We start from the raw sequence: 4,548 nt of genomic DNA on the forward strand, positions 1-4,548 counted from the left end.
ATCCATAAATAGAAAATAGAAATAACAAGGCTTTCCCGTGGAACGAAACTCGGATTTACCCTGACTATATTACCATATGATTAGGTATACTTGCCTATTGTGTTGTAGTAAAAATTAGGTTTAGTCCGTAAATAAAATAATAATAAAACTTGTAGGTTAAAAATATATACCACTACGAACACATCAAGTTTTTGGCGCCGCTGCCGGGGAGAGCGCGTTATTTTTATTTTCTATTTAAAAATTTTAACTTTATTTTTATTACTTTTAGTTTTTGTAAAATAATATAAATAGATTTGTTTTAAATATATATATATATATATATATATATATATATATATATATATATATATATATATATATATATATATATATATATATATATATACTAGATTTTAAGAACCCGTGCGTTGCACGGTAGCTCTAAAAAATAGTTTTCAGAATCATTATTGTTTGTACAGTATTGTTTGTTGTTGATACCAGTTGTACAAACTCCAAAAAAAGGAATCAACATATCACAAGAATTGACTTCATGTACTACATTTCTTGAATTATTCTCACTACCAATACAGGTTAATAGGTCAAATTTTCCACCTTCAACTAAATATACTACTATGTTAGACTAATAAGTAATAAGTAATGCATTAATAGGACTAATAAGTAATAAGTAATGCATTAATAGGTAAAAGGACTGCGGTGGCCATGTATTCCAGATATAAGCTATTGCTTTACTTGATATTAGCAAGTTTCCAACCTTGAATAATGCATTTTTAAACTACTGGTCCAGAATTCCTTCGGTTTTTACAAACTTATAACCCTGCAAATAACATTAAAAGTTATGTGTTAACAGTTTTATGAGCTCGTCCATTGAACGGAAGTCGTAAAATTGCATTTTCACACACTCGTGAATATGCGTGTCATATATGATACTACGGGTGTCAAGGTAACTTTATGTTGTATGTAGGTTGAATTCAAATACAGTTTCTATAAACCATCATCTTAATAGTATAAACATATGCAGCATATTCGTAAATGGGTCAAAAAAATTTTTTAGGATAAGGGGACTTTGCCCTGAAAAAATCTATTAGAGAATATAAAGGTACAACTACAACGGGCTTACATGGAGTTTTTAGTGAACGCGAGAAACACTTTTACAAATGACACCATGATGACAAAACGAATGACTAAAACAAACTAATGCGGTGAATTAGTGAACGTTCCAAGTTCTACAATCATAAAAATATTGGAGCATACAAATAAAATAATACCACAAAACATAATACAAGATAGTCAATATATGCTTCAAGTTTGTTCCATAATTAATAATTTGCATCCTTCTTTTGGTCTTAAAAGTATGAGTTGTCTCGTACATTTGCCAAAGCCCAAGTGACCCATCTCAAATAACAGCAACAATTGGATAATCCACTCATAATTGGCCCAACAGTAATAAATAGCATAGGAGCCCAATCTATTACCAAAACTATAAAACCGGCCCACGACATGAATATTCAACACTTGTTCATATGGACGCAGCCTTATAACAATTATAATACGGTTGGCCCACACAAAATGAATTGCACCGGCCCACTCATACCCCCTTTTAAAGAACTGGCCCAAATTCGATCTAGTCTTTTTCTTAATCCTTGACCTATGAGCTGAATTTCGCTAAACCAAACCATAATGTCTATACAGCCCAAAGTAATGAAATAATTGGACCCGTAATAACTAATGAATTGTAGGCTATTTTAGGGACCATTTTCAGACATCAACAAAGAGAAACTCCATTTAAAAACAATAATGTCACTAATTAACTTGGCCTTTTTTTGATCTGCTAACATGGTAAATTCCATAAGAAAAGCCAAGGCCATCATAATAACAACATAACACATACAACCATAGGCAATCTCCCATAAACTGAGACTATGACTTTTTATGGTCAAAAAAGCATCATTAAACCAATAATGGGCAACTTGAGACTATGACTTTTTATGGTCAAAAAAGCATCATTAAACCAATAATGGGCAACTTGACTGTTAAATTCAACACTGCAACAAATAAAATGAACCTGGAAATCACTTTGGATGTGAAGGCAGCTCCAATGGTAGTTGACATAACCTTTGATTTCAGAGACATTACAGCAAGATATAACCTTGATAATCCAGTAAGATGAGCTTCAATGGGTCAAAATTGACACCTCTAGTCTAGACAATAAACATAAATATTCCTGAGATTACTTGTTAAAGATGCTTTCTAGAGCGACCCTGAAAGTCACCATGCCAAGACGTTCAGAAGGAAAAACAGCATGCATTAAATAGGTTCTAATTACTAACTTAGAAAGTGGAAAAATATTAAACTACATTAAATATAATAATTATAAAGAGTGAGTAAAATGGGTGGGTTGATTGTTAACAGAAAAGCTTGAACACAATGTTAAATATAATTAGAAAGTACTTATCCATATTTCAAATTCGATAATCATAAAAGTTTTTTATAGAAAAAATAGTAGGAAGTACTATTAATTTAATACTACTTAAGTGACTTTCAACTAACAGTCCTGTTCTTTTTTTTTTTTTTTTTTGCAATTCTTTTCAATTTAACTGTAATGTAAAAAAATTGACCTAAAATGACCGACTCGTAAGTTAATGGGTGAAAATTGCCACCCAAATGACTCTATACCCCTTTCGTCAACAAAATATGAACGTAATTAATAACCTCATATTCAAGATCATCAGCTGCAAAAAACATGTTCGGTTGATGCTCATATTTCTCACCCTGAAGACCACCCGATCTCAAAATATCACAAAGAACCTCCAAACTATTCCCTTGCGGTATCTTCTCGACCTCGTGTAATATAGGATTTACTAACATTTATGTGACTGTTTCTATACCTGCCTTATAATGATGAAATTAAATTGGTAAACGACATAAATAACAAACATATTGCAATATCGAGTTGTCCCATACACACATCAAACTGTATACCCATTAGTTTGTAGTACAACAATTATATTCATTCTATCAAATTATTATAACTAATTTTGAGCCGTTTTGACCCGTTTTAACCCAAAACTGCTTTTGACCCATTGTAACCCCAAACCACTATCAACTTATTCTAACTAAGAATATATGTTATATGAAGTATATACCATTTGAAACATGGAGAGTTTATCCAAAGGTAGATTTTGGCCATCAAAAGTTGTACTTAAGACGATCATAACGAAATCAAGCCTAAGCCCGATTCCATTTGCACCACATGGGTGTGTGTACATCTTGTCATCTAGCACACATTCTTTGGCATGATTAATTATCATCTCTTATGTCTTGTTAGACGATCTACCAAGTAGCTATAATAATTTAAAACATAAAATTGAAGTTAAATCCTGTATTTTTGGAACAGATGTGTGAATATTACATAAAAATCTGAATATATGATCATCTTACCTTGCGCATAGTAAGGATGGATTGGTAACACACATTTTCAGAAAGCCTTTTACAGTGTATGATGTTTTGCTAATCGTTTGTGAATAACACCATCTTTTTAATCTTTACTAATCGCCAGATTTCATCTTCTAAGGCCAAAGGATGGTGCTTTTGGTATGCAGAAAAAACATTAGAATAGTTAGTTAATTTATCAAATTTATTGTTGGGTAATTTAAACTCATTTTCATACAATTAGCTCGACTTGATTTGGGGTTAATCTCATAATGATAATAGAGCGAGTCAAATGGATGGATAAAGTCAAACATGCTAATATAGGTGTTTTTATGACTAACCTCCTGAATAATATTATATAACTTAATGATAATCATTGTAGTATAATATTGTTTTTGAATTTGAAATTTTAACTAAAGCATAAACTATTTTTAAAACATTTTAAAAGGGAATCCAAAGTGTTTCTGAGTCAATATGAGTTGATGCAGTCTGACCCATTCTAAAATGACCTGTTTCAACCTGAAATAATTTAGACTCGTTTCGACAAGAACTAATTTTGACCAGTTTCAACCTTAACTAATTTTGACCCGTCTTAAACTGAGACAAATTTGACCCGTACTGACGTAAATTAATTTTGACCCGTTTAACCCGAAACTGCTTTTAACCCATTTTAACCCCAATCACTTTGACACGTTTCAATCTGAACTAATTTTGACAAAAGAAAACTGTCAAGGATGGTTACCATTAATTTCTAAAAGCATTAACATTATCCAAACCCCTTTTGAACCCCCATTCTAATAACCTTAACCTTGATGGCACACTCTATTCTTGATGGGGTAATATCTTGAACCATTACAAGATCGGGTTCTATAATCTGTCAACAAATGGGTAAAGGCTAGTAGAAAATCCAATTAATTTATACAAACCAATGAAGGAAACAAAATCATTAGTTTTAGTTTTTTATACAAAAAGTCGATTTCAACATAAACGAATTAGTAAAAACAAAATACAGAACTTATATGAGAGCGATATAACACAAAGCAAAATCATTTATCCAGCATATCTTTCTTCATTTTTATGTCCAAACCCAAAATACAATAATCATCTGGAATCATAATC

The 4,548-nt window shown here is 31.4% G+C and overlaps 1 long non-coding RNA gene across 2 annotated transcripts; it reads right to left on the reverse strand.

Moving 5' to 3' along the window:
* Nucleotides 1-673: 673 nt before the first annotated feature.
* LOC139857923 (uncharacterized) lies at nt 674-4,251 on the reverse strand. Of its 2 annotated transcripts, XR_011762743.1 has the most exons (4): nt 3,439-4,251; nt 3,144-3,341; nt 2,063-2,885; nt 674-814 (listed from the first exon to the last, which is right to left on the reverse strand). It is a non-coding gene; the product is annotated as an uncharacterized lncRNA (long non-coding RNA). The 2 variants fall into 2 exon arrangements; XR_011762741.1 differs by having other exon boundaries at nt 674-2,885.
* Between the last annotated feature and the right edge of the window lie 297 nt (nt 4,252-4,548).

This window comes from Rutidosis leptorrhynchoides, chromosome 1, assembly GCF_046630445.1.
Source record: "Rutidosis leptorrhynchoides isolate AG116_Rl617_1_P2 chromosome 1, CSIRO_AGI_Rlap_v1, whole genome shotgun sequence".
Classification (NCBI taxonomy): domain Eukaryota; kingdom Viridiplantae; phylum Streptophyta; class Magnoliopsida; order Asterales; family Asteraceae; genus Rutidosis; species Rutidosis leptorrhynchoides.